The sequence below is a fragment of the Sinocyclocheilus anshuiensis genome, unplaced genomic scaffold (assembly GCF_001515605.1).
Source record: "Sinocyclocheilus anshuiensis isolate Anshui unplaced genomic scaffold, SAMN03320099.WGS_v1.1 scaffold425, whole genome shotgun sequence".
NCBI lineage: Eukaryota > Metazoa > Chordata > Actinopteri > Cypriniformes > Cyprinidae > Sinocyclocheilus > Sinocyclocheilus anshuiensis.
In genome coordinates this window covers 711422-721193 of record NW_015537947.1, presented here as the reverse complement: position 1 = coordinate 721193, position 9772 = coordinate 711422, and the positions used below count along the sequence as shown (strand labels likewise).

The following is a 9772-nucleotide window of genomic DNA, read 5'->3' as shown; positions in this document are numbered from 1 at the left end:
GGGGGTGGGGAGTCTTTGAATAAAAAAGACTGAGAACTAATTGAGAGCTATTATTAGCCAATAACCAATACAGTGTCAATATTTTGTCCACTGCTACAAAAAAGCACTATGAAAGTATTATAAAAGTAGTTCATATGACTAAATTCACTTCTTCCGAATTAGACCAGAAATCCCTGAAAATCATGCCCTTCATTGTCTGTAATGATGTAAATATGGTGCTTTTACAAACAACATGTTAGGTTGGATATTTTGGCAGCATTACAACTACTATTAATGAAGGTTAACCAAACCTAATGGCAGAAAGCTACAGTTTAGGGAACGTTACTTATGACTTGAAATTCTGTTTGCTCCTCACACAAAGATTTTAAATACAGCATATGAGTCAAGAACTAGTTTCACGATTCATTCATAGTGCTTTTTGAACCCCATTCATTACCATTACATCAAAAGACACTGGTAAAGCACACTCTTAAAACATTATCTTTGTGATTCACAGAAAAAAAAAGCCCTACAGATCTGAAACACCATGAGTTAGTGAATTAATTAATTTTTTTAGGTGAACTATAGTCCAAACCAGACTGCATTAAGGCCATTGAGCATCCTTCTCATTCAAGAGATGCTTTGACCTACATTACCCATCTACAGTATCACAGAGAGAGTTCATCACACACATCCTGATTGCATACTGTATCTAGTCCGTAACCAGCAGAATCAAACCCTCAAGGTCTCGGGTCGCCCGAGCAGCCCCTTTAATTAACTGGCCGCTTAATGTGTTTATCCCATGCAAGCGTGGCTCCTGCTACACCGAGGCACCCTGGGAACAGGCTGAGACAGTCAGATAAATCATCACTCGGCACATCTGTACCCAGTCGCGGCCATCCATCCTCCCTCTCTCTCCACTTTTCCCTCTTTTTGCCTCCGTTTCTCCTCATCGGAGACTCTCAAGCAATTCTTTTCCTTTGGGTGAGGACGTTTGTCTCTGTCTACCTCTTCCACAGGCTGCTGCCATAGGTTAATATTACATACTCAGATCTATTGCTCAGATAATAGCGCTGAACGACAAGGTCACTGCACAGGCTTCCGCAATGTTAGACCACAAATAGTTAACTGAAGCCAGCCTACTTGTGAAGGGCATAAATCTAGGAGTAAACTCCTGCTGTGAGAGCATCAACTCTTAAACACGGATATAAATAAACAAGGTCTCAGACAACGTCATATCCACCAAATTAAGTGTTGAAACAATGAAGATAAAGGCGGCAAACACACATGCTATTTCCTGCTTAATGCATTAGTTCCATTACAAGAAACTTCATTGATATAACCGCTGAGATGATTTTATCCAATGCAGCGAAAATAAAATAAAATAAAAGTAATAAAATAAAATAGTTCTTAGTGTATAAAGGTTATGTATATATATATATATATATATATATATATATGATGGATACAGATGGATAAAATAACCTTTATTCACTGAGAACAAACTAGATTAACCATTGTATGTATCTTAAAATGAAACTAATGTAGATCTGAACGTAATAATACATGTACAAGTGTAAGTAAATTATATGCGCCTAAAACAGAAGTCTAAAAATGTCAAAATTAGACTGCTCAGATGTTTTTATCCAAAGAAGTAAAAATTAAATAAAAATTTTCAGTAACACTTTAGTACTGGGACCAATTCTCACTATTAACTAGTTGCTTATTAGCATGCATATTAACATATTGGCTGTTTATTAGTACTTATAAAGCACATATTCTGCATGACCATATTCTACATCCCTAATCCTACCCAATACCTAAACTTAACAACTACCTTACATTATTAATAAGCAGCAAATTAGGAGTTTATTGAGGCAAACGTCATGGTTAATGGTTTGTTAATAGTGAGAATTGGACCTTAAAATAAAGCGTGACCAAATTTTCTTAGTGTATAAAGGTTATACAGATATATATAATACAAAGAGACTTTTAATACAAACAAACTGGATTAAACATCATAAGCACTTTAGAATGAGATAAATGCAGATCTGAACTTAAAATGATATGTATGAGTATATTTAAATTATATGCACTTAAAACAGAAGACTAAAAAGGTTAAAATAAGACTTCAAAACATTATAAATAACATTAAGAAGAAGTAAATGTTTTTTTTTTTTTTTTACATACTGTTTGGATGTTATATATTAAAAAAATATATATATTGAAACGTTATTTTCAGTCTTTCAACTTTCGAATATACACAAGAAAGTTATGTGACATAACTATTAGCAAAGTACTATTTACATGGAGCAAACTCCACCCACAGAAATTGTGGTGGTAATTGAAAATACCAGTTAAAGAAGTCCCGTTTATTGTAATCTATAATAACTATCACGTTAACATCAAGGCAAAAAAGTCTGAGACAAAAAAGAAGTCCGAGAACAATTTTACAGCTCAAATAAATTACACATTTTTAGATGGAAGAATTTATGTCACTACATCAGTGCTGCATATACTGTTGATACGAGTTTAACTTGCACTGAACCCAGAACATTCCTTCAATATTACACTTCAAAATTCATACCACTCATACCAAGGTAAAATTAACCGGCATTTACACAGGCTCTCCTGGCCATCCTCCACTGCATGCCCAAACAGAGAGGGGTGAACACACATCAGGAGTCTGCTGGCCAATAACCTCACCCTACAGGTGCCCGTCGAGAGGTCACCGGCATGTGTGCAGCCTAATCTAACACAGCGAGCCAATGAAAAACACTGCCAACTGATCCACATCCCGCTGGTACGTCTCATTCTCCTGCTGTCTGTCTTTGACAGGACACACACAGCAATGCACATATGGAACGATCCACAGGGCGCCCATTATTAGCAACATCAGTGCTAAAACAAATACCGTTGCTTTATATACTGCCAAAGCCTGGGTAAAAAAAGGATTGTTAGTAGTATATAGAATTTAATCTGAGGTTTTCTGTAAAACCGAGATCTGGCTCCTGACCACATAGCCCAGTTGGGCGGCACTGAGTGTTAAGAGATCATCATGACATGAGGTTTCGGAAAAGCTAATCGCTGTTCGCTGTTCGCAAAGGCGTGAGGAGACTTACAGAGGAGGAGGACGGTGACCTTGCGTCACCTTGTCTGCACACAGAGAGTTCAGAAGATATGCAGAGGGGGAAGGAAAGGAAAAACATGCATAATGCTTGTTATTCTGCGATGCAAGGCTGTAGCCATCATTTCATGAAGGGAAATAAAGTTTGATTTAGAGAACCGTGCTTCAGAAACATGCATAAATGTCCACATACACTTAAATGTCGTTGATGAAAATATTGGAAAATATCCAACTCCGAATGCATTATCAAATCAGTAAAGCTTGTTTATATGGGAGCATACAAATAAAAGTTGAAATTTTCTCATTTAGCAAAATGGAACAAAAATACTGATGATGACTCTTATATTGAGGGGTGTGTCCTATAAAATGCACTCCCCAAAATTGCAAATATCACCATGCGACTTTTTGCAAGTAGGTAATCATAGCTCATTAGTGTCTTTGGTTGTACAGCAACGTTCATATTTTATTGCATTAAAGTAGCTGGAATTTATTCATTTTTAAAGTTGATTTCATCTGTTCCTTAAGCCGTCAAATTTGCTTTTGATGGGTTGGGATGTTCCTGTTTTAATAGGAAATACAAAACTCCAAATTTGATTTCATAGGGTTTGAAGGAACAAAGTGTGTGGTTGTAGAAACACTTCAGGACAATATGCATTTACTTATTTGATGCTAACAATGAGAGTCGTTTTTAAAAGTGGAAACTTGAAAATAAAAATGACAATTTAACTTAAAGTTAGCCTTGTGTGGAAACTTTAGCTGCAGTCGCCAGCAGGAGCTGTCACTAGAGAAACGGTCCACTGGAAAACGTTTGTGTCAGTGTAAATATGTACAATTACCATTCATTCCCTCTCTTACACAAACAGCAGGGCATCCACTTTAAATTAACCTACAGTTTCCTAACTGTATGCAAAATTATTTTCAGTAGCATTCAAGATAGCATTGTACGTTAAATAAGAGAAAATTGTTTTTCCACCGAGCTTCACAATCTACTGTCTGTTTATATTGTAATCATTGGCTGAGAATAGAATGCAATTACTTGCTATTGTTTAGAAAACACATGCAATATGTTATACAATGACAATACCAAATCTGTGATGCTTTACGGAAATGTCTGGATGATTGCAATCCATTTTCACAGCACACTAAACTGTCAAATCTACAGGTCATATAACTTATGCGAAACCGAGGCTATCTGACTGTGGCCATCCGCTCTGCATGTTGCAGCATGAGGTTCCCATCAATTATTTAAAGGGCACAAATTGATATCACTGCTGCTGGATCCTCTGGTTACGAGGTAATATTCTCTTACAGCAGTCATCCACCTCCAACAGCTGGGGAAAACTTCCATAACATGACACAGAGTGACCTAGTAACACGCTCACTGGTTTGTACACTAGTACTCACTCCGATTTCATTCCCTCATGTTTTATAGCATGTATCACATGGCTAATCGTTTCTAGGCACCTGCTGATGTTGGCTGAGGTCCGTGGAGAGCCGGAAACATGCCATATGTTGGCGCTAATAGTATGATTTTGGGAGTCACATAACTATAACTAAGCATAAAATCCTAAATGTTTTAGGAATAAATAAATAAATAAAGTCGTCAATTCAAACCATAGTTAATTTGGCAATTTTCTGCAATATGAATGTCTGGAATGTCATCAAATTTAATTAAATTTGAATTGAGCTAGCAAACGGAATGTAGAATTGCCATTCGAATTTAAGGACATAAAAAAGGAACTGCAATTCAATATTAATTTTACTATAAAAAAAAATTTATTTTAACATTTTAAGATTGTCAAGATAAACTTTAAATTTTGGTTTGACAAATAATCAAAGTAAAAATGTTGAGATTGAATCCCATAAAATGAATGAATAAATGGATGGCTAAATAGTCAGACATGTTCTTTACACTTGTGCTTGAGTGAACAAGACACTATCGGCATCCGAGGAATTAAGTGTTAATATTACAACTGAAATGAACATGAACTGAAATGAAAATTCATGCAACTGCAATAAACACAATTTTACAATGGCAAAGGTAAAAGACTGTCAAGATAAACTTTCAATATTGGCTTGACAAAAACATAAATAAGCAAAAATTTTGAGGATTGAAGGGTTTACATGTATATTATACCCATTAATTAATAAATAAATGGATGGCCGGACAGGCGGATATGTTCTTTACACTTGTGCTTGAGAGAACAAGAAATCAGCATATGAGGAATTAAGTCTTCGGTGAAGCATCTGAGTAATTAAGTATACTTCAAACTAATATCTGATCCACATCTCTAGAGAGAACAAGCTGCACAGATCAGTGGTTTGAAACTTAACCCATCCAATGGTAACCAAGAGAGAAAAAAAAATGACCTGAATGTAGAATTTCAAGCAGTAAAGGTAGTTTTACAGTGTCTATATAGGAGTTGAATAAAATGGCATATGGTAACTTCCCAGAGTGCTTAGCTCTTGTGGCTGAGCATGTCGGGACATTTTACAGACGACTGGAGATGAAAGCCCAAATGGATCACTGCCATTGAACAGTATGGATGAGGTATTACAGCATTGGCAACATTGCAAGCTACAGTAACGGCTCATTTTCTACAGCTGCAGTCTTCAATCTTCATTAACATTCTGACTCGACTACAATTAGCCCAAGAGTCACTAATTACATACATCACCACAATTAGCGGATTCATTATACTCCTTTTTCTCTGAGTAACACTTTTGCTAAGATAAAAGGAGCAATTATGATGCCTGCACCCACCGCTCTACTCTCACAGCAGAAAATACAACATGTCAGTATCTCAGCCTTTTCTGTGCACATAGCATTAGTTGCACAGTCCCTCTGCTGTGTTAATGTAGAGGGGAATGAACCTTAAAACCTTCCAGTAACTCCACCGGAAGAGCACAGTGCTACCAAAGTCATGGGTTAGATCCCCACACAGCAGAAAAAAAAAAAAAAAAAAAAAGAAACCTCAAAATTAACAAAATCTAGCTCTCTCTACCGCTCTCTATATGTATCTATAACTATCTCCATCTATATACCCATCTATATCTAGCTCTATATATAGATATGGATAAATATAGCTATATCTACCATCTGTACTTATCTGTATAACCCTATCTATCCATCCACCCATCTATCCCATCACTACCTCTATATTTATATCCATTATATATATATATATATATGTATATATATACCTATCTATCTCTATATAGTTACCTCTACCTATCCATCTATCTATCATCCATCCATCTCTCTATATCTACATCTATATCTATTCATATATATCCATCTACTGTATATCTATCTCTACCTATCTATATATCTACAACTATATACCTAACCAGCTATACTCATCTATATCTATACCTTTCTATATCTATACCTATGCATATTTACACCTATCTATCTATATCTACATCGATATCTATTTCTATCCATCGATATCCAGTTATCATCCATATATCTACATCTGTATCTGTTCCTTCCTATACATCTATATCTAATCATCTGTATCTACAGTTATATATCTATATATCTACATCTATATATCTCTATAAATACATAAGTGTTGTAGTATTATTTTCACTAAACTTTAATTTCTTGACTTCAAAACTCAGACATTCATAAACAAACATGCTAGTAATGAGATATAACTGCAATACTAGTTGCTCAGTAAAAAAAAAAAAAACACTGCTCAAACATCTACAGATATATACAGTACCTATCTCTATCGCTGCAAACAATCTTGATTACCAGATCCTGCCATAACTACTAGAATTAACGCTTTCTTAGCATTGACAAAGCTTTCTTTTGCTTTTACAAAATGGATCCAAAATGATGATTTAATTGCACTGATACTCGTTCAGGTGTTCAGTGCTGCATACAGCATGAAAAAGCAGATTTGTACATTACAGATAAGAGTGGGCTCTCCATGTCCTTAGCCGCTCAGTGAAGAGTTTGAAGCTCCTATTTGATAATACTCTGCATCCCAACAGCTAAACGGCCGATGAACACCATTATGAGTGAGTGTGAGGTGAACGCACACACTGAACCCACACGCGACTGTACGCCAGCTAGGGCAGCGCTGAGCGCTGGAGAACTTGGCAGAACATTAAACGATAACATGCTCTGTGTATGTTCTTGCTTAGGGGCGAGTGCACTGTGATGCGCAAGTGTGGGCTGTTGCTTTTCTGTCTCCTAATAAAACCATAATAAAACCATCTATTTACTGTGGGTGTATTACAGAGGTTTGTGCCCTTTCTGTTTACCCAACCGCGCGTGCACACACACAAACACACACACACACAAACACACTCCCACACACACCTGCAGCACAAGTAGCCATTCTCCAACTCAATTCTGACTAATTACACAAATGTATGTCAGCTGAAGTTGCCAGTTGACTATGTGTAACGTAAACTGGCAGTCTCGTTGCCATGGCATGCGTGCCTGTGCTTTTCTACGTCCTGTAGCGCAGGAAGCCAGCAGCACAGAGCTTTGCACCCCATTCCAAGCACTGATGAATATTTCAGTGTGCTGCCATCGGGAAGGAGAGAGATCCTTTTTTTTTCTGCTGGCGCTCCTCTGCTTCCTGTTTGATCTCTTGTAGCATGTCACATGGTCCCAAAGTCCTCCAGTTTTGCTCATCACGCGGTGTCAGTGCAATCCATAATGGATAAAAGCAAGCACTTGGCATTACTATTCATGCCTTTTCTCCTTTTCTCGCAATGCATTATTATTTAAATCAACCCAGTGCCACCCTCCAACACAAACAGACGTGTAAATAAATGCACTCAGACATGCAAACAAATCACATGTAAACACATACCAAAGTGGTCTCATTAGCAGGGGCGTCACTAAACTTAAATAACATCGGAGGCTTAGCCTATTAGCGCCATGCAATGCAAAGCTGCCTGCAAGTAAATAATTCAAACTAGAGTTGCATTTTAAATAATTAAATAATTAATTTTAAATAATATAGTAGTAATAACAACAACTACTAATTATTATTATTAAATACGAATGAATGAATGAATGAATGAATTCTTCATATATATAGGGGAGAGTGGGGTGAGTTGAGCCAGTTTTTACTTGCGGTGTGTTTAAAGTGAACGTGACAGTAATGGGTCTAACTTAAATATGTACATACATTTCAGGATGTGGTGCATCTTTGGGAACAATCACATTGGATCTAAAATAAACTGCTTTTAAAATATGGCTTTCCAAAAAATGTGGTCTCTTGGCTCAACTTGCCCCCAGTGAGGGATAATTTGAGCCCAGGGAGAGGGTAAGTTGAGCCACATGGAGTTAAATTGTACCATTGATTATGCTGAAGTAAAACTGAATTTTCACCTCATGCTATATCAAAGGAAAGGAAATTCAATAAAAATGACTTCTTAAAATCTGTGTGAGCCTTGGGATGGACTGGCCATCCTTGCATTTTGTTTCCCCACCTGTGGCTCAAGACGCTGGTTTAAGCTCCAGCTCCCTGCAACCCTAATAAGGATAAAGCAGTTTGGATAATAGAATGGATGTATGGATGACTTCTTAAAAGTTTTATTTAAAGATACAGTTCATAACTTTGAAGGCATTTTTAAATGATTTAAAATTTTCAAAAATAAAGTTCAAATTGAAGAATTCAAATAAAAAAATAATGGACTGTAACTGACCTTACAGAACTGGGCTAACAGTACTCAACTTCCCACTTATAAATGTTGCAGGGAAATACAATTTCATAAAAACTTAAATGGCCAGTTTTCATAAACAAGGCCTATTTAAAATTTTCAGAACAAAATCAATTTCAAAACAGAACAAAATAAAAAAATGTCTGATCTAAAATTAATGAAATATATAATTACATTAAAAATATAATTACAGTAATATAATACTCTATAATCATAAGAAGGGATGAGCCACTGGCTCAACTTACCCCATGAATTTTGGCTCAAATTACCCCACTCCTACCATCTTAACAAATGTGTATCATCCAGCAATTTAGAGCTAACAGCATGCTAACAGTATAGCCTCATATTATAACTTCCTAAAGCACACACACGTCACGTGTGATATTTTTTTCAGATTTGTCTGTAGCTGTTCAGACACAAGAAGCATGAGTCCTTGAACATACAAAAAAAAGTTTTCTGAACATAAAATGTGGTTACCAATTGTTCCATGGGTCTCTCTCCATCACAGGGCAAGTAAAATGGATAACTCTTCATATATTTGTGGTCACATCACCAATTTTGTTTAAGGTTGCCTAGAAACAAGGGGTGGCTCAACTTCATAGCATATATATACTGTATATATAATATGTGTGTGTGTGTATTTGTATGTATGTATATATATATATATATATATATATATATATACTTGTGTTTATACATGTATACTTGTATATGTTGTGTTTATATATATTCATACACTGAACAAAATTATAAACGCAACACTTTTGTTTTTGCCCCCATTTGTCATGAGCTGAACTCAAAGATCTAAGACTTTTTCTATGTACACAAAAGGCCTATTTCTCTCAAATATTGTTCACAAATCTGTCTAAATCTGTGTTAGTGAGCACTTCTCCTTTGCCGAGATAATCCATCCACCTCACAGGTGTGGCATATCAAGATGCTGATTAGACAGCATGATTATTGCACAGGTGT

At 36.2% G+C, this 9772-nt stretch overlaps 1 protein-coding gene across 1 annotated transcript in view; it reads right to left on the bottom strand.

Moving 5' to 3' along the window:
* Positions 1 to 9772, bottom strand: part of LOC107664273 (collagen alpha-1(XIX) chain-like) — a 117204-nt gene that overhangs the window by 48153 nt on the left and 59279 nt on the right. The gene's annotated exons all lie outside the window — the stretch shown is intronic.